Genomic DNA, 20,816 nt, shown 5'->3' on the forward strand with positions numbered 1-20,816 from the left:
GCTCCTATACACAGAAGTCACCTCCTTAGTCCAGTTCAGTGGCTTGAATGCTGCAGAACTTTGTCACCAAACCTTTTATCAAAAGGTTTTCCCTTGAAAACAAAGGCTAAAATTCCATTTCTGGTTAACAAATAATGAACAGAAGTGTTTGTGATCCTCAGCCGATGGCGAGAGAGTAAGAAAATGTATTGATGGTGTGATTTGAGAATACTATTTCTTGTTTAAAAAGCAAACAAAAAAAAATAGCTCTGCAGATTCCCGGCACAAATTATTGTTTCAAATTCTGGTGTTGCAGCTGTATTGCTTTCATGCGGGACCCCCGCTGAAAAATTTGTTGCCCGGATATAAGGGCAGGCTTTTGAGCCACTGAAAGTGCTTCTAATAAATTCCCTTTGCAGGCAGCTGAGGGAAAAGCAAGCTCCTCTTAATAAGAATCTCTGTTATCTTGCAAAGTCCGTTATGAACGGAGAAACCGTAGCATCATCAAAATGTGTGAAAATAAACTGCATTTTGAGTATTTGCAAAGGAAAAGATGACAAGACAACAAACTAATGTTCTTTAAGAACTGAAGATAGGAACTCTGATCACGAGCAGGAAGAATTGGCTGTCTCTGGGCCGCTGTGGTTTCTGATACAGGAGGGAAACGCATTAACTTCTTTCAAAAGGGAGAAAATTATTTTTTCATGCTATCTATAAGCAGTTTCATTAACTTTTCACGATCGGTAGATTGTGAAAAAGAAACAATAACTGTGTGACGGGCTTCTTTGAGGTCAGAAATTTTGTAATTCTAGTGGGAATGAAAAGACTATAGTTCTTTGCTGGTGTAGATTGACATAACTTAAGCCGGACGTTGGCAATAGTATTTAAAAACTGGTAATGCGATTAGAATGATTTAATGCTGACTTTACATAGAAACTTTCTTAATATTTATTAAGTTAAACACAGCTTCGGTCACTTCCTTTTACAACTCAGTTTTCCACCCTAATGTAGATAATTTGCAGACGGTGGTGTGAGACCTCGCAAAGCTGCCAGCACTGTCCCGGCCTGTCCCCAGCTCTGAAAGGGCTCCTCCAGCTCTCCAGACCTGTCAGGTCCTGGTCCGCCTGCCATTTGGTGGACCAAATTTGATCGTTGATTGCCACCACCATTAGAGATGCCCCGTGGGGGTCACAGTAGCCGTCTGGCCCCTTGCACCTCTGCCCTGTCCCGTCAGTCCCTTCGGCTGCTTCTCCTGGGATGCCTCAATGGTACCGTCGTGGTACCTTTACTTGCACTGAAGCTCATCCCGCCCTTTTTTTTTTTTTTTTTTCCTCTCATTCACTACATTTTTGAGGTCTCTCATCACTACTCAAAGATGTTCTGAATCAATCTTCTCAAACTTTCCAAGTTAGATTGATTTTTTTTTTTTTTTTTTTTTTAAACTAATTCACTTTCATCGGTGGATAGAAGTGTTAAAACGTGCTGTTTGCAGTTGTTAGCATTCCTGCTCTGGATTTGTTGTCACACTTGCTGGACAGGCAGGCACACTCCGAGCTAATGATGCGGTTTAGCACACGTCCATCCGCACGTACTTATATGTTGGGAACGGCAAATGCCGCGGCTCACGTTTACTACAAACAGCGTATCTTGGATGGGCACCAAGATGCATTTGCACGGGGGTTGGAATTTAATTAATATAGAAATGTGGTTGTCTTTTTTTTTTTTATTGATGAAAAGTCTTAAGTGTGCTAGATGCCTTAAAAAAAAAAAAATGTGTTTAAACACTATTTTCTGCTGATTTACTAAGCAAAGGAAAGATGAGATCAGATGGGTCACCGGAGTCACTTTTCAAGACACGTGGTGCCAAGCCTTATTTGTTACAGCTGCATGGGGAATGTGAAGCCCTGCTCTGCAGGTGGGACCAGAGTGAGCTGGGTGGCCGACCAATTTTCATATGCTTGTAAAAGTCCCCTGAGGGCCTGTTGACATTATTTAGAATCACAGAACAGTTTGGGTTGGAAGGGACTTTAAAAATCATCTAGTTCCAACCCCCTGCCATGGGCAGGGACACTTCCCACCAGACCAGGTTGGATCTAAGAGAGCTTTTAAGGTGTCCGTGGTTCGTGCCGGGTGCCTGAAGCAGCTGGCCCTGGGCGGCAGTGCCGCAGAGTTGCATGTTTGATGCCTTTTCATAGAATGATAGAATGTGTTGGGTTGGAAGGGACCTCCAAAGGCCATCTAGTCCAACCCCCCTGCAGCGAGCAGGGACATCTTCAACTAGATCAGGTTGCTCAGAGCCTCATCCAGCCTGGCCTTGAATGTCTCCAGGGATGGGGCCTCCACCACCTCTCTGGACAACCTGGGCCAGGGGATCACCACCCTCACTGTAAAGAACTTCTTCCTAATGTCTCATCTAAACCCACCCTGCTCTAGTTTAAAACCATTGCCCCTCGTCTTATCGCTACATGCCCTTGCCAACAGCCCCTCCCCGGCTTTCCTGTAGGCCCCCTTCAGGGACTGGAAGGGGCTCGAAGGTCTCCCCGGAGCCTTCTCTTCTCCAGGCTGAACCCCCCCCAACTCTCTCAGCCTGTCGTAGTCTCTCGCTACTGTTTCCGTAGCTCTCTGCTTGAAGGGATGGAGACCGTCTCCCACCACTACACGAAATACATAACGCCTGCCAATCGGCAGCAGATTTTAAAACGTGACCTACTATTAGCAGCTAAGAGGTTCCCCATTAGGAATCTGATTTGGCGGTGGGCTTTCACGCTTTGACATGAAACAAAATTTAAACTTTCTTTTCCTCCCGGAGCCGCAGCTGGCGGTGGCCCCACAGTAGCTGATGTCTCAACGGATGCTCGCCTACGTGGTGCAAAAAAGCTGCATTTCCAAGTGGAAGGCACCTAGAGGCTGGGGTGGATTTCCCTGGGATCCCTCCACTTGGTGTGTTTGCAGCCGAACACGAGGGCGCAACAGGGTGTAGATGAGAAGAAAGCTGGAGCAGAGCATCAGATGCTTTAATATATCCTACCTCTGACTGAAACAACCTCCCTGTGTGGGAGATAATAAACATTTCTCGTCTCTTAAGGGAAAATCATGCACAGACAGAGACAAGCACATATAAATAATTTACAAAGCTGTAAGACACTGTAAATAACAAGCCTACTGAATAATGAATTAACCCAACTGCTGATTCATAGGTAAATATCTCTTGTAAAGCAGAATTTTTATAGATTTTTACAGCTTAGTTAATATCAGCTTGTATTTTATTAAGGCTGTTCAGGTGAAGTATTCTGGTAATAACCTGTATATCTTTGGAAGTGCGATGGGGCGGTTGCGGGCTGCTGTGCTGGCAGCAAGCCTGCCGTCCCCCCGCGCCGAGGAAGCAGAGCCTTACTGGTCCCGGGCAAGCTCTGGCTTTTGTTAGTCAGGCTTTTCTTTCCCTCAGACAGGCAGCGGAGATTAAGCAGGAAGAATTTTGATGCGGCCAAAGAACTGGAGAGCTACAGGGAGGAAGGGGTTTCCGAGCATCTTCTTTTTTCTTTTTTTTCTTCCCCCCCCTCCTTCCCCCAAGCTCCTGGTAATAAATAATGCATTCGCTCTGCTTTGGCTGTGCTCTAGACGTGGTGAGACTTCTCCATGCCTTTGAGGATGGGGAGGCGGCAAAGCCGCTGGGTTGGGATTGCCACCCGCTGATTCCCAAGCCCTTCCGTGAGCTCCGCATCCTTCCCGGCCGTAACCACCGCCTGTCCTCAGCCACTCGGAAAGAAACCGAACACGACATTTGCTTCCTCCATGCTGTTTTATTCCCCTTGCCCCTCTTTCTCAGACAAGCCCTAAGAAATAATAACAGTTGCTAAGCTACTGGATGGGGAACATGGCAGCATTCTGTTGCGGTCCTGGGATTAACGTGCCTTTCTGAGCACCGGGGAAGTGGGGAGGGCTCTCTCGTAGCATGGATTGTTTGTTGGTTAAAGGGTTGTCCTCCCAATGCAGATGATATTGAACATGTCAATTTAATTTATGCCTGAATAGATGGGGGCTTTTCTCCCTCCCCTTCCTCTCCTTCCTGTTTAATGTAGGCTGGTGGAAAGAAGTGGTATTAACTGCTTTCTGTTTCATCAGTTTTGGGGCATGTCACTTGTCAAGCATGTTGCTGCTTTGTTTTATTTCTGATAGCTTAAATAATCACTTTCGTAAAAGATAACTAGATTTCTTTCATCTGGAAGTATGTTAGTTGTAAATTGCATTTTCTTTTAAACTTAAAGTGTAGATGTCAACACTGATTTTCACTGGCAATGCACAGTGCTGCCATTGAATGTGTCTGCGGCAAGGGTGCACCTTTAAAGTTGAGAAAAATGCTTTATGAACGAGAGTTATTCTGGGGTGATGTGTGTGGGGTACCTGCTGTGCTAACTGGGTGATTTTAGGGTGTTTTCTCATAAAGAAACGGGCATTTTGCTCAAGGTACAAGGCTTTCCTATAAAATAAGTTCCGCACCTGTTTGACTCAAGAGGTGGGATGTGCCAGCATGAAAGTATTTTCCTCTCCTTAAGTGCTCTCCGTCTTCAATTCTGGCCTGCCTTAAGCACCTTACCCTGTAAGAGGAGAGTAGGTCCTGAAAAATTCATTGCAGAAGAGGACGCTGCTGGACCTTCTCTTCTAGGTAGCTCCGGATGGGATTATACCTGAATTTAAACCTGTTTTCCATAAGTGTAACTCTTCTATGTAGAGCTTCTTTATATACGATGTTAAAAAACAACCAGTGCCACTAGGGACACATTTCATATAAGTTACGGTGAAAGTAAATATGAAATAGCACCATATTCTGGGTTCCTGTCTCTTTTGCCTGTCAAAATACCCCGTGAAATCCTTGCCGCTGCTCGGTGGGGTATTTAATGAAGCGAACCCTCAGTTCAGCGCGGATGGCGTCGCAACGTGCTTGCTGCCGCTGTTACTGACGGGGAAGTGCCATAACATTTCTCCGAGCCCGGGGAACGTGGGGAAATGCTAATTGGTCACACAGACGGCTCTCCTCTTCTGCTGCATAGCTCTGCGTGCCACTGGACTCCAATTAATGCAGAAAGTTAGTGCACGCACATTTTTTCCCTCGTTGCCCCTCTGCCGGGAACAAGCTGCTGGATTTTCACGCTTAAAATGTCATTTAAAAAGTCTCGCCAAATTACTAGGAATGTAACTTGGGCTTGAAAGGAGGAGGGTATAGTCAGGCTCGTGGCAAAGTGTAGATTTTTTTGTGCGTGTGTTAAAGATGTTTCTGCAGTCCAACTGGCTGGAGAATTTCAGTGTAGCTCGTTGAGGCTCCAAGGCACAGCACTGGAAGTAATTTACAATGCAAAATGCTATTTTTTCTATTTTAAAGATTAACAGAGCCTAATTTGGAGGAAAGAGAAGTGTGTGAAATTAGTTCTTTAACATTTGTAGCTTGTTAATGCTTAAATTCTTCTTGATTAAGAGAATATAAAAATGCTTCTGTAGTGCTCTGCTTTTTTCGCCCATAAAGCATTTTCCTTTATTCTTGCCATTCTATGTAGAGGGACTTCCTTGGGGGCTGAGGAAAACTTTCTGTTGTAAGGAAAAAAGAAAGAATAACCGCTATGAAGAATTCCAAATTGCTGGGGGAGGGGGGGGGAAGAACAAAATAGTATCTGGTTAAATTCTTTAAAGATTTTTTTAAAAAAAAAAAACAAAACAAGTTTGTAAATTAGGGATATTTATAGTTCCAAATTAAGTTTGTATTTATAAAGAATAACGTGCCGAGAGCTCAGCTGGGATCTGGCTTTATACCCTGCCAGGCGCCGTGCGAGCACCATCATGCGATGCTTCCCGGGAGAGGCCGCGGGCTGCCCCGCGCTCCCTCCGGCTGTGGAACAGTCTTCCTGCAGAGGTGGAAAAATGAAAATGATCAAGACCCAAGTCATTAGTGGAAAATCCTATTTAAAACTTTTGTTCCCACCACTCTGTTTTTACTCATTATCTTCCATCTGAGGAAAAAGTAGCTTTCCGTTTTCCCATGAAAGCGCTGGACTGCGAGCAGCTCTTCTGGACCACGCCTTTGCTGCCTGGCATTCTCTCTTCTGTGTAAAGCCTTTGAGAGCAGTTGCCTTCTCCCCCAGAGATGTTCATGGTGGCTATCTCTGCAGGTCGGGCTGAGAGATACCCCAGCAAATGCCACAGGAAAGCAAGCCCTGCTGGCGCCTTTGCCCAGTCCAGCCTCCAAAGCGGGAGGATGCTAGTCTGTTCCACCATCCTTGTTATTATAAGGATGCTGATTTGATGCTGGAGCACTGGTCGACAGCCAGCTGAATATGAGCTGCGTGCCCAGGTGGCCAAGAAGGCCAACAGCATCCTGGCCTGTATCAGGAACAGTGTGGCCAGCAGGACTGGGGGCAGTGATGGTCCCGCTGTACTGGGCACTGGGGAGGCCCCACCTCGAGTGCTGTGTCCAGTTTTGGGCCCCTCACCACAGGAAAGACACTGAGGGGCTGGAGCGTGTCCAGAGAAGGGCAACAGAGCTGGTGAGGGGTCTGGAGCACAAGTCTTGTGAGGAGCATCTGAGGGAGCTGGGGGTGTTCAGCCCGGAGAAAAGGGGGCTGAGGGGAGACCTTCTCGCTCTCTGCAACTCCCTGAAAGGAGGGGGCAGCCAGGGGGGGTCGGGCTCTTCTCCCAAGGAACAAGCAACAGGACAAGAGGAAATGGCCCCACATTGCGCTAGAGGAGGTTTAGGATGGATATTAGGAAACATTTCTTCACTGAAAGGGTTGTCAAGCATTGGAACAGGCTGCCCAAGGCAGTGGTGGAATGGCCATCCCTGGAGGGATTTAAAAGTTGTGTAGACATGGTGCTGAGGGACATGGGTTAGTGGTGGTTTTGGCAGTGTTAGATTGATGTATGGACTCTATCTTAAAGGTCCCTTCCAACCTAGATGATTCTATGATTCTATGGGCGTGGAGTAATCTGTGAATTTCTTGTCTGTGGACAGTGAAGCTTTTTTTTGTAGTAAACAGCCTGAAGGACAGGTTACAGCTCTGCTGCTTCCACCCCTCCCAGAGTGCTGCTGAGCGTCACGTACAGCCATGTCTTTGAGCCTCAGTTATGCAGCTAAAATAAGAAAAGATGAATAGATTTCATCATAGGTTAATTATTGGTTTTGCGTCTAACCATTGTCAGCTTAAGCCTCTTTTAGGTAACGAGACTTCTTCTTTTGACACCTGAATGTCCCATCCCTCCCAGGACCATGGTGGTCCCTCTCTGCATGGGTGACACCCCGTGGTGAGAAGCTGTGACCGCTGTGCCACCAGCAGCAGGGCTGAGCTTTAGACATGCACACAAAAAAAGGCTCACGCTGTCTGGAAAACCTAAGGTGGGGGGCCAAGGGCATGATCAAAACCTGCAAAACCATGTGTGGCTTGGAGGGACTGAACGCGGGATGACTGTTTTCTGCTTCTCACAGTACAAGGGCCAGCAGGCATCGACTTCAAACAACCTGTGGGAGGCGGTTCCTGATGACTCCTCGTCACTGTGGGTACTCAAAGTTTATATGAGCTCAAAGACTGGACAAACTCACCTTAGGATGCTGGGCTACAGAGATCACAGGCCTTATGTTTTAAAGACCCTTTACGCTCTTCATAGAAACATAGAATGGTTGGAGATAAAAGGGGCCTTAAAGATCGTCTCGTGCCACCCCCATGCCCTGGGCAGGGACACCTCCCACCAGACTGGCTTTGAACACCTCCAGGGATGGGGCAGCCACAGCTTCTCTGGGCAACCTGGGCCAGGGGCTCACCGCCCTCACAGACAAGAATTTCTTCTTGCTGCTGAAATCAGCCGTGCTCTTCCCTGAATCCTGCTTCAAGAGAGGCAAGCTGTTCCTTCAATGATGTGCAGCCTCCTGGGCAAACCCAGAGATAACAAAGAGGTGCCCTTGTGGCGTTTCAGCGATGCTCTGCAGTCGTGGTGGGGTCTCCTCAAAGCTTGGTCTGTCCCTGGGGTGTCCATCCCAAAAAGAACTCATTGTGGGTGCTCGTGCTGGGTTCAAGAGCGTGGTGCAGAGCTCTTGCACAGGGCTTTTTGTTTGGAGTTACAATAGTTCTCTCCTGGAAAAGCTCATATCGAAGTCTTGTGGTGGCAGTAAAATAAGTTCAGAGACTTGCTGTGGCTTGAACCACGTTGATGACAGTGCCAGACTTTCATAACCTCCTGCTTTGATTCCCCTTCAGGTGCACTGGACCTGAATGTCTTAGAAGAAAAATCTGAAATTGCTGATACTGCTGCCAGATGAAAAGTTACAAAACAAGGAGAGATTGTCAGCTAACACCGAAAGTGTTAGCGATTGGGAGGTATGCTTGGGTGGGAAAGGCTAAGCATGGCCCTAGGGTTAAGCATCAACAGGTCAGCAAGTCAAATGGCCTCACGAGATCCTTCAGCGCTATCTTCTCTGATTTTCTGCTGGAGGTTGCTTCTGCCTTTAATGAGAGGCTTTGCTCACCGGTGATCTCAGTTCTAGACTCATTTCTATACTGCATGCTCTTGCCCTCCAAAGGTGATAAACTGCCAAAAGTTACCTGTAAAGACCCTTGGCAGCCAGAAGTAAAGATGAAAGGGATGGAGAGAAGATGGTGTCTTTACTTTGAGGCTTCATACGCTTTTTCAGCTCTACAGGCTCTGAAATCTCCACTCTGATAGGAGTTCAAACTGTGTAAATGAGGAGCTGCTTCACGTGCAGTTAGTGCATCCTTGGCATGTGGAGAGGTATGGACCAAAAATGTAGCTATGGTGTCACTGGGGCTGGTTTTGCACAGTCTGTGTGAGGCTGCGCAAAAGCCTTTGTAGCTCTGATGTCAATAGGGAATGGGCATGGGGAGGACAAGCGGTTGTAGGGACAGCCATGAATACAGGACAGGTGCGGAGATTGCTGGCCCCGGAGCCTCTTTTCAAAATAAGGCAAAAGTATTGCCCAGAGAAGCCGGGGCTGCCCCATCCCCGGAGGGGTTCAAGGCCAGGCTGGATGGGGCTTGGAGCAACCTGGTCTGGTGGGAGGTGTCCCTGCCCAGGGCAGGGGGCTTGGAACTGGATGGTCTGTCAGGTCCCTTCCAACCCAAACCATTCCATGATTCTGTATCCAAGTGCTTCGGTTGAGTAACGTTTCTGTAGAAAACTGGATTTGGCCTCTGGTATTTTGCTGTCTACTGCTTCCTCACAACCCTTGTTGGTGGAGCTGTGTGCTCTGTGCTGCTTCCCTTTAGGTCTTGAGCCATCGGCTACTCGTCTGAACCAGGGCAGAGGGACACCTCTCCTCTGCTGTGGGACCCACCGCCCCAGCCATCTGCCCAGGGACAGCTTTAGCCTAATAATGCCTCTTTCTGCGTTAAATGAAAGAAGTGGTCTCCATTGCTTTGTTTGATCTTTGTTGTGACAAACAGTGAGTTTTCATTGCTCTGCTTACAGCTTCCACTTAGACTTTTTGCCAGGGACTCACCAGCAAATAAGTTGCTGAAGTGCCAGAAATCAGTGGCATAAGGTCCTGCTGCTTCAATACCCTACCACTTGTCCTACCAAAGGGGGAGCGTGGGATGGAAAGAAAGAAGGAGAGAGAGCACCTCTCTTCATATCACCTCTCCTTGGCTTTGACTCCTGAGCTCGATGGCTCCTTTCTCTAGACCTTGGGATAATGAAGAACCGTCTTGGGAAGCAGCCTGATGCACAGATGTGCTGATAGATGTGGCAGTCCATAGGAGACCCCTACACCAGCTTTCCGCGTGGAGTTTGTTAAATTTAAACTTGCTTAATGACCTTAAATTACAACTGACGTCAGAAGGATTAATGTGTTGTCTGGAGCCTCCTCAGCAGAGTTGTTTATCTGCAGGGAAACAGATGCATCTTCATCTTCTAGCAAGGCTCCAAACCTGAAGCTGGACGCTTACGGGCAGTGTATTGTTATGGCCATAAAGACATTTTGGCTAGAAATTGAGGAGGTCCAAATGTTCATTAGGGCAAGCAGTTGTTCGCAGCCTCCTGAGGAAGACAAATCCTGATTATTTCTAGGTTAGAGCTTGCTTAGTCTTAGAAGTGTGGCTAAAGCCATGCAGCTGCCTGGGAGAGAGCTCAGTGTATGGAGATGTTTCCAGGCTGGCGTTCCAGCCTTGCCACAGCACCCTGGGGCAGAATGAGATTCAGAAACAGACGGTTCTTAAGGGCAGTGGGGAAATTGCTCTTGTCCGAAACCTCACAGGCTTCCTTGATGTCAGGCTTCTCTTCAAGTGAGGTAAAAGCGCATGCCAGGTGATTTTTGATTGTGGCACGGTACAGATGACGAGCCAGTGATACGTCTTCAGTTTCCCTGAGGAGGCATTTCGCCCGCATACCGCTTCGTGCCCCGCTGTAGCCGTGCATCTGGGCTGGGGTATCGCCTTGCTGTGCACGTTAGCGACCACAGAGGGGACGAGGAGAGTGAGGATTTGCACGTGTGGTATGTACGCATCTCTCTGTAGGCTCCATCTGCCGGGGTTTGAGGAGGTTATTTTGACCCTTGTGTTCCTAAAAGGCTGTTCCTTTTGGACTAATCATTCCTCATGGGTGAGCCCGGCTCCTCTTCTGAACTCGTCAGATGCTTCTGGCCTTGGACATGGTTTGTATTTGATGTTGGATGTGCAGGTGAGGTACTACATCACCTCCTGAGTGCGGCATGGCTCCTGGTGACCTCAGCCAGAGCACTACGGTCTGCTAGGATATCTGGGTTTGGACAAAGGAACACTCTTCAGCTCCAAATTATTGTCCTGGAGATCTCCCCTAAAGCGCTTTTAAATTTGGTAGTACATTGCTTTATTGTTCTTGGATGAGCGCTCATCTTGCAACGGTTCCTGCCTGAAGAACCTTCAGTTGTGTGTCATCTCTTGCTTTTGGGTGCCCGGGGAGGACAGACGCGGGAGGCAGCCCCAGCTAAGGGTGCTGCAGGGCTGTGGGTGCTGTGGGGCCCGGTGCCTGGTCCCAGGGGAGCGGGGGGCTGCCTGCGGCCCTGCCTGCACCGCAGAGCCCCGGCTCAGCCTCCTCTTACCAAACCAAACAGCGGGAGCGAGGGGAAGCTGATCAGAAAACTCATTTGAATACCAAGATGAATCTGCTTTTGATTTTCGTCATTCTTATAGGGAGTTGTAAGACTTTCAAAAATCCTCTTTTTATGTTGTTCATGACTTTTTTTTTGCTAATTTGACACCCTGGGATCTTGTTTTACATTTCATTTTAGTCTCTAATCACAGAAAATTATAGCTGGCCACACATGCTGGCTTTGCATACTTGCATCTTGTTTATGTTCATTTGTACTAAGGGATAGCACTCACTGCGTCTGCCCAATTTATTTTTCTCCGCAGCAGCAGGAATTTCCAGTACTCTGGAGCTTCATTACCATGTGCAGAAAACTAAATTCAAGGTTATCTTATTTGAACTTTATGACTTCTTGATGTACAATGTTTTATTTATTTATTTAAGGTTTATTAAACCTTTCAAAAAAGAAGCCCTTTAGAAGAAGTGCATGATGTGTAGCTTATTAAGAAACCTTAATTTAATTTTGAGATTCAAGGAGCTTGAATTATGAATGTCCCAAATATTTGATTTCTGCCCTGAGATATATGGAGGGGAGAGATGAGCTGTGGGAGCCAATGCCTTGACTTCTAATGCCTGCGAGCCAGCGAAAAGCGTGTTTTCAGAGAGGGATGAACGCATAGATTTCTTCTAATGGTTCTTCATGGTGTGTTTTGGGTTTTTTTTAAGATCTCATTTTAACTTTCAGGTTTTACCCTGTGACCTTTCAAAACCTCCCTTTACTGACAACTGGAAGATAAGGATTTCTTTTTTCCCCCCAGTTTGATTAATAATCATTTTATGAGTCACTCTTACTGCAGGCTGGCTTTGACTGTTGGTTTGTTTATTAACTGAAAGACTCTTTCGTCATTCCAAACACACCTCTGGTGATCTGAGCAAAATCTCCAGGTTTTGTAGGGCTTGTAGTTAACAGCAGCACCTGTTGGTTTATATTTTTAAATCTTTCCTTGGATAAAAATCCCCGTGAGGTGGGTTTCTGCTGTAATTACTTCTTTCCACAGGAGATGGTCCTTTGACACTAAATCCATCCCCTGCTCTAACTCACAGCATTAGAGGTCATGTCCTTGCCCACGTCTCCTAAAGCAGAAGAGCGCTTTTTTGGATATGTGTAGTAAATATAACTCACTTTAATTCTTAGTAGGGGCTGAAGGATTATTTTTCTTTCCTTTTTAGAAATGTGCAGTTTAGGAAAGCTTGATCTCTGCCTTATTCCAGGAAAAATGCCGTTGGCCACTGGGTTTTTGGAGTTGTTCCCATGGTTTGCATTGTCTTGCTGGCCTTGGTCATTCATCAGCGTTGGGTGGCTGAGGGAAGTGCTTGTGGACTGCGAGGTCTCTGTGACCCAGCGAGGGAGTCTGCTTGGAAATCCGCCGGGTCCTGGAGCCACAGAACGTAGGGCTTTCTGCATCGCCATGGCTTGAGAAGCACCTCTTGGCTTTGCCCCACCATCCTGCGCATTCGGAATAAGGTCACACTTTCCTCAAGGGGGCTGTTGTACATCGATGTCTCTCTCTCGTTTTCGTTGTCTCACAAATAAATAGCAACTTGAGCGCTGAATAATGCAGCTTTCAGAAAAAGCTTCCACACGTCTTCCTCCTCTGTGGGGAAAATGCTGTCAAATGTTCCGATGAATGAGTTTATTTTGGTGCTTTGGAAAAGATGTGGGCGGTGGCTGTCGGGGGGTTGGTGCTGGTGTGAATGAGCGTCTTGTGAAGCCTGTGAAGATGGCTCCACTGTCGGGCTGGATGCACAGGCAGCCGGGAGGAGCCGGGGACGGATGGCCTGAGGGAAGAGGGGGATGATCATCCCTGAGGACGGGGTTTCAGATCCTCATCTGAACGTACGGGGTTCCTGTTGGAGTTACTTGTAGCAGGTCTGTCTTGAGCTTTCAAGACATGGGAGCAGTCTTCCTTGCTCCTCAGGGAGGGACAAGAACAGAGATTTTTATTCATGTCTGCAGCATGCTGAGGTTCCTCATTATCTAATGATGCAGCCACCATTATTTATTTAAGGCACTCATGCCCTATGTGTGCCACACCGACTACACATCTCCAAATAGCAGCATCTCTAAATAGCAGCATCTCCAAATAGCATATAGAAGCCTAAAGGGCAGTGTAGTTTTCCCTTTCCTTGTTTTTCCCTGGGGTGACCAGCTGTGCAGTTTGCAGAGGAGGGTGCCTGCTGCTCCGCGGCAGGGACCTGCTCTCTGTGTCCAGCCCCAAGGCTGGGATGGAGCCGTCCGGTTCCTCGCTGGTTTGCAGGCTTTTGTGCACGGCGTGCAGCCCCATCCCCTGCTTGCCTTGCCTTGTGCAGCTTCCCATCGCTTACAGACCCCCCAGCTCCTCTCCTCTGTAAAATAACCAGGCATTGATGAAGGATTAGTGAGGGATTTTAATTTAGCACAAATAATTGGATTAAGCTGGAATTTGCTTCCCGTTAGTTTTAGATTAGCCAATACAAATAGATGGAGCTTGACTTTGGCCTGTTCTGCATGTGCAAAGTCCTGCGTGGAGCTGCCATCCACTGCTGGATCCATTGACCATCCATTTCCATATTTGCGTGTGTAAATGGTGGGTGGTTAGAGATGACTACCATGTCGTTCCTTGAGATGTACAACCTCTAGGGGCCCTTTCCCTGGATGTATTTATCTTACTCAGGTTCTGTAATATTTTCATGGCTGTAGATTTAAACTACAAAGGACAAGTGCCATGTACGTTGCTAGCATTGAGGACGTTGTCAAAAAATTTGCTATGGGAGGGGTTGCGAAGAGAGCAGGAGACATGCTGAAGGTCAAGGAGCTGTATCGGCCTGCTGTGCCCCAGGGTGTTGGAAGCAGGAGGGGGTTTGTTTCCCTGCTGTGTGAGCACAGTCATCATCCCCAAAACTTTGCCAGACAGGAGCAGACGGGCTTGTTTTGTAGCCTGGAAGCTACGGTGCATTCATTAGTGGTCTCTTCATGGCTATCTCACCTCTCTTTACTCTCGTGAGACCCCACCTGGAGTACTGTGTCCAGCGCTGGAGCCCTCAGCACAAGAAGGACATGGACCTGTTGGAGCGGGGCCAGAGGAGGCCCCAGAGGTGCTGGGAGGGCTGGAGCCCCTCTGCTGTGAGGACAGGCTGAGAGAGCTGCGGGGTTCAGCCTGGAGAAGAGAAGGCTCCGGGGAGACCTTCGAGCCCCTGCCAGTCCCTGAAGGGGGCCTACAGGAAGGATGGGGAGGGGCTGTTGGCAAGGGCACGTAGCGATAGGACGAGGGGCAATGGTTTTAAACTAGAGCAGGGTGGGTTTAGATGAGACATTAGGAAGAAGTTCTTTCCAATGAGGGTGGTGAGACACTGGAAGAGGTTGCCCAGAGAGGTGGTGGAGGCCCCATCCCTGGAGACATTCAAGGCCAGGCTGGATGAGGCTCTGAGCAACCTGATCTAGTTGAAGATGTCCCTGCCGACTGCAGGGGGGTTGGACTAGATGGCCTTTAGAGGTCCCTTCCAACCCAACACATTCTATGAATCTTTCTTCTGCTAAAACTTAGCTTAAATCTCCTTGGAGATGTTTTTGTAGTACCACTAGCCTGCTAATTTTTTTGCAGGTGGCTTCAAAGCACTGCCTCGAACAGTGTTATGTGCAGTCAGCATTTGTCCTAGGAATGGATTTTTACAATGGGTGCTTTGTAAAACTATTTAGCGTGCGGAAGATCTTAGGGTTTTTTATCTCTTTCTGATGCACCACTTCATTTTATTATTTTTTTTTCTCTTTCTTATCATTTCTGTTTAAGGGTTTGTGAAGTGATCCCTTTATTTTCAGAAAGGAATACCAAATAAACAGTGATTAGCGTGAAATATGACTCATGGCTTCCTAAAGAATGTGCTTTAGAACTGGTAAACAGTTGTAATTGCTGTTAGATGAAAGTAGCAAATTGAATACATTCTCATAATAATTACAAAGAGATAGACTATTCTTGCTCTCAAATCTAATTGGGATTAGTATAATGTTCAGTTTTCCTCATAGAGGATGATCTGTATAAAAGTTAAATGTAGTTACAAATGTGTCGTTACATGTTCATAAAAGCTGGTTTTATGTCAGTGAAAGGAACCTGCTTCTACAGGGAAGCAACTGTGGTGTGTTTTTTCTGAGGGCAAAGAATTGAATGGAATATTCTAAGGCCCAGGGACCATCTCGCCTGGAGTGGCGTTACAGCTTTGCTGGGATGGTGTCAAGCTACTAAGAAGACCCTAAGTATGAGCCTTTGAAAAGTCTTGGAAGGTATTCCATTTCTGCCACAGTTGCGTTTGAGAAGGGGGGGTGGGAGGGCCATTTTTGTAATATCACTAATTTAAATCAGAAACCTTAAAAGAAATAATAAGAAAGATAATATGTATTGTGCAATAATTCATTGTAGAAAATTTATAGTAATGCAGCTGTAGACTATCTTGTAAATTATTGGTTCCTTTGAATCCGGTTAAATTTGAGGGAAAAGCCTTGGGTATCCGTATGGTGTGGGCACGTGTCCGTCAGCATCTCCGTGCAGCGTATGGAGCAGCCAAAGAGAAGCCTCAGGTCTGTTTGCGCTAACCCGTTGGGTAGGACTGGCTTAGGACTTTTGAGAGAGCCAGGGTCTGCTGGAGCTCTCAGGTGTCTCTCTGTGCTGTCTGCTTGCTCTCAGCCCTGGGGATGCTCCAGGGGGATGCCCCAGCATCCCACAGAATCACAGGATGGTTCGGGTTGGAAGCGACCTCGAAGATCACCCAGTGCCACCTCCTGCCCTGGGCAGGGACACCTCCCACCAGACCAGGTTGCTCCAAGCCCCGTCCAGCCTGGCCTTGAACCCCTCCAGGGATGGGGCAGCCACAGCTTCTCTGGGCAACCTGGGCCAGGGGCTCACCGCCCTCACAGCCAAGAATTTCTTCCTCGTATCCCATCTAAATCTCCCCTCTTCCAGTTTGAAGCCGAGGAGGAGCTTCTTGCCTGGTGTTCACCTGAACTGACAGCCAGGAGGAGGAGGAGGAGGCGGCTGCTGTCAGCCAGCCTGCCGTCCCCCCACATGCTCTAGTTCCAGCGAGTGTGCAGGTGTGCAGGGAGGGACACGGGGGCGCTCAGAGGGATCTTTTCTTCCCCTTTACCATTTGTTATGCGACTGAAATGGCTCTCCAGCCGCAGGGGAGGCGGATTTCGGTTCACTCCAGTTGCCCAGCAGTAAATCACTGCATCGGAGCAGCGGTGTGATCCGCGCTGCCTGCTTCATCAGACAGCATGGGCAGGGAGCGGGCGGCGGGGCTTTTCCCCTGGGATGCCCCGTGCCACCCGTGGGGGGTGATGCCACGGATGCCCGCGGGGTGCTGCCTTCTCCCAGCGCTGGCAGCAAAAAAAGCGTCTTGCTTTGCGGTGCCAAGCTGCGGCCGGAGGCTCTGCAGTCGGCTTCTTAACAAGGAAATTATTTTAAAAGAGCCAGTTTTGTAGCTAAACATAGTACGCTTGGACGTCGTCCAAAACTCCACAGCAATAATGCAGCAAATACAACTGGTTTAAAATACATTAAATATGCAGGTTGGCTCATGGTAGCTAAGCCCTTGCAGACAAAGAATAGGTGAAAGCCACTAACTTGCGTTGTGTGCATATATAGCATGGTTAATCCTTTGCAAATAAACATCCAAGTGGGGAAAAAAATAGTAAAACAAACCATCAAATTGCAATGTTACAGGAATGTATTCTTGGCAAAGAGCTCTTTGGTTTCTAAACTGAAATTCTTACTCAAATCAGAGCTGTAAAATATACCAAAGGGGGGAGAAAAAAAAAAAAAAGATAAGCCTGTTTTAGTTAAACAAAAGCAATGAGTTCAGCATTTGCTAGAGGCAGATTTTGAAGAGAAACTCAGCCTGAAACTAGCACAGGAATCTTAATTAGCGTGTTTTCCTAACACTAGCGGGGTCTTTCCAAATGAGCAGAGGTGGACAATTGAGAAATTATTAACAGAGTGATGTTTTGGTTTATCGGGGCACAATTTGATGAATCTGCAGTTACAGTGTTCCCCAAAGCCTGTCCTGATGTGGTTCTTCCAGATTTCACCTTCTTAAGTACAAGTATGAACAGTGATTCACCGGAGCATTTGAAAATAACAGCAGTCAGGCTTAAAATGATAGCAGGCAGATGATTCACGGTTTTAAAGGTTATTTGTATCAAGGTATATAATCTCTCAGAGTTGGTGTTAATTTCTGTATGTGGCTATTAATAGTGGATTTAATGTATGTTTTCTTAAAAACACCAACAAAAGCCCCACCGCCGACCCCCAGAGAAAGAACCCCCAGCCCAGCTCAGTCAGACGTTGACGGGCTGGAGCGGAATGCGGTCTTTCACATGGATTTAAGCACACGGTGTGCAGCTTGGCAGTACTCCTTTTACGGTACTGGGATGGGGGTTACTGCTTTTTAATTAAACAGAGATTCAGGGGGAAAATAGATGGATATTTGTTTCTAGGCCGGCTCAAACCGTATAAATGTGGATGTCTTGTGCAGATATAAGTATCTGTTGTTTTCAGACTCTGCTATGGGTTGTGCTGGCATTTGTGGTTTCGTAAATGTTTGCTGAGAGATGATGGGTCAGGATCAAGAAGTTGGGCCAACAAGGGAATGCCAGCAATTGGTAGAGGTGGAAAAGGAGGATGTGGATGAAGCTCTAATACCGGGAAGACTTCTAGTTGTAGTCTGGGCTCTTGGTGGCAATTTGGACCACCTTGGTACCAGCTGGACTGTAGTCTTCTAGAGTATCCTTGTAGTCAAACTGGGGAGATACGGGCTGGATGGGTGGTCTGCAAGCTGGGGGAAAAATTGTCTGGACCATCAGATGGAAAGGAGAGTTGTTAAAGGTTCTATTTCAGAGGGGCATTCCTTGAGGGAGGTTACAGGGACCAACGCTCTTTAGCATCTCCATGCTAACATGATGGAGATGATTTGCATCTCCCTAGAATCGTCTAGGTTGGAAGGGACCTTTAAGATCATTGAGTACAACCTAACGCTGCCAAAACCACCACTAACCTGTGTCCCTCAGCACCACATCTACCCATCTTTTAAATGCCTCCAGGGATGGTGACTCCCCCACGTCCCTGGGCAGACTCTTCCAATGCTTGACAACCCTTTCAGTGGTTATAAGGACGATGGAGGCGGGGTATGCTCCATTCCTGTGGTACTGGAGATTCAATTGCCTTAGTTACCTTTGTCAGCTTAGCTAACAGGTGGAGAAAGAATATTTTCTAGTTTGGATTTGCTTGTTTGAAGATGGGAAGTTGTTTGGGAGCTGGGAAAAAAAGAGGGAATTGGTCTTGGTGTTGATACGTATTCCTTCTCCAGCCTCTTCTCACAGCCCTGTAGTGACGAAAGTGAGCAGCAGAAGACATTGACCCCAGGACCTGGGACGTAGGAGGAGCAGGGTTCCATCTTCAATGTGGGTATACGTACGTTGACTTCGGGAGCAGTCACAGTGAGCACCTGATCCAGTCTTGTGCCCAACTGCAGCTGATTTCAGTAGCAAATACACCTCTGTCTGCATTTAGAACTGCTGAGCTAAATTTTGGAAATCTGGTCTGTTGCAGCCGCAGACAAACCTGTCGGCTTTGCGTTACCTGCATTTACACACCTTTCATTAGAGCAGTTTGAAGTGCAGAGATGTTGTTAAGAGGATGCCATTTGCACTTTGCCAGTCTTCAAATTCAGCCGCCCTAAAAGATCCAGAATCTGTGCTCTGGTATTAATAGTTTCCCCAGTTTCCAATTTCCGTTGCCTCTGTGGTTTCTGTGGGGTGACAGAGGCTGCGATTGTCTTTTCTTTTAGGCCTGTGGTCACATTGTGGCAAGAGCATGGTTATGAGCTAACTGCAAGTAGTAGCTCTTCTTGCTCCAGATGCAGTTTTCCGGGAGAAGATGATTGCTGGTGAACCAGGAATCATCCAGTACCAGGGTCTGTGAAGATGCCTGGCAGTGGGTGCTGGTTTGGGTGCTGCCCGGTGCGATGGGGACCGCACACTGTTCTGTACGGGAGGGAGAAGTGGGAGAAGTGGGAGAAATCCCACTGCTCGTTCCCCGCAGTGGGATTTGAAGAGACGCAGAAGTGCTTGGCCTGTGTGTTCGGTGTTGGGTTTGGCTTTTTAATGGCCAAACAATAGAAGGTAATGTTTGGAGGGGGCTAATTTTTATTCCTTCGGGATGTTTTCTTGGCTGCTGCTTCTTCCAGGCGTCGGTGTTGTCCGGGTTCTTTAGGACTGTCTTGCCTGAGCGAGCTCTGCCTCCTGGAGGAATGAGGATGGGGGAAATGATTTCAGGGAAGGTCGCTTTGAATGAAGATGCCTTGTTGAAGTTTATGCAGGTTTTACTGCTGCGCTCTTTTATGACCTGAGTTTCTAACGTTTGTTCATGGCCCCAGAGAAATTTGGATAGAGCAGGACATGGGCACAAAGGCTTGGACAGGTCCTTTAATATATTACTTGATTTGGAGTCTGTCTTTTCTGTGGATGGCTTCCAGTGGGCACAGGCAGTCACTGAGGCAGAAGGGAGGGAGAGGAACAGGCTGACTGCTTAACCGGCCTTATTTGCAAAACAGGGACCTTGTTTTGTACATACAGCGTTGGTCTGGGTGTCCGCTTTTCTGACACAGCTTTTCCGTGTCGGGAAAGAGAACCTGCAGCAGCGCTTTCACGTTAAAACTTCCGGTTTAGGCAAAACCCAGTTTGCTTGCTTGGAAGTCGAGGTTTAGCTCCCCGTGGGGATGCCTGTTATCTGGTTACGAGATAATAATACATGGCAGAGGCATGCTAAAGAGTGGTAATACACTAAATGCTGCAGCTGTAATTGAACCGCACCAAGCATCACCTGCTTTTAAGTTATTAATGAGTTTGAACTATTTATAAACAAGGAACAGTGTGGAAAGAGAGGGCTTGTTTGTCTCTGGAAGAAGGCCCTTTTAAGGCCTTGGAGCATGCATTTATGGTGTAGAGTCTGATAATGCAAAGTTTAGCTGGGGTGGCTCCGTGGGTCTGCCCCTCAAGTGTCTGAGTGAAGTGTCTGGCGCCAGCGGAGCCCAGCATCCATCCTCATCCGAGCATCCTCGTCTTCCTCCTCACTCCCCAGGAGGACATGCAGCCTCTGGCCATTGCGTGCAATGTTAAAATGGCTCCAAGTGGTTGCCACGCTTGGGCCAAACAAGTGGTCAAGGGTGGTTGGAGTGAGGTGTCTGTCACTGCCAGAAACGTTGCTCTGTTCGCTCAGCTTTGCTGCTGCTGGGCGGCCTTGTGATACCGCGGCTTTGGGAGCATCTCCAGAGTGGCGCGGCATGGGTCACTGTGCTTCATCTCTCGCAGCCTGGAGGAACTGGGAGGGAGGCATTTCTTCCTCTCCGTTTCAAGAACTTATTGTCAAACTGCCTGGTGACATTTGGTCAAGTGAAAAACTCACGGGTAATAGTATAGCGTATGTCGGTGTTGGCTTCCGAACAGGAAAATAAGGGGATGAAGAAACAATAGTGTGGATCAGATTTCAGGGGGAACTAAATAGACTGCTGTCGTCGTTCTCAGATGTGGTTTGATCTTGAAGAAAAACAGATCTTCAGTTCGTCATTTTAAACCAATTTCATGCCTCAGCAGTTCTGCCCGCTTCTGTCGTCTCAGCACCACGGGTCAGGGATGGAATCTATGCAACTGGCAGGAGCCGAAGCATTACTGCAAACCCTTCCTGCGCCCAGCCCGGGGT

At 47.6% G+C, this 20,816-nt stretch overlaps 1 protein-coding gene across 1 annotated transcript in view; it reads left to right on the forward strand.

Moving 5' to 3' along the window:
• The window catches only part of HS6ST2 (heparan sulfate 6-O-sulfotransferase 2), a 146,845-nt gene that overhangs the window by 45,722 nt on the left and 80,307 nt on the right, over positions 1 to 20,816 (forward strand). The gene's annotated exons all lie outside the window — the stretch shown is intronic.

The sequence above is a fragment of the Chroicocephalus ridibundus genome, chromosome 9 (assembly GCF_963924245.1).
Source record: "Chroicocephalus ridibundus chromosome 9, bChrRid1.1, whole genome shotgun sequence".
NCBI lineage: Eukaryota > Metazoa > Chordata > Aves > Charadriiformes > Laridae > Chroicocephalus > Chroicocephalus ridibundus.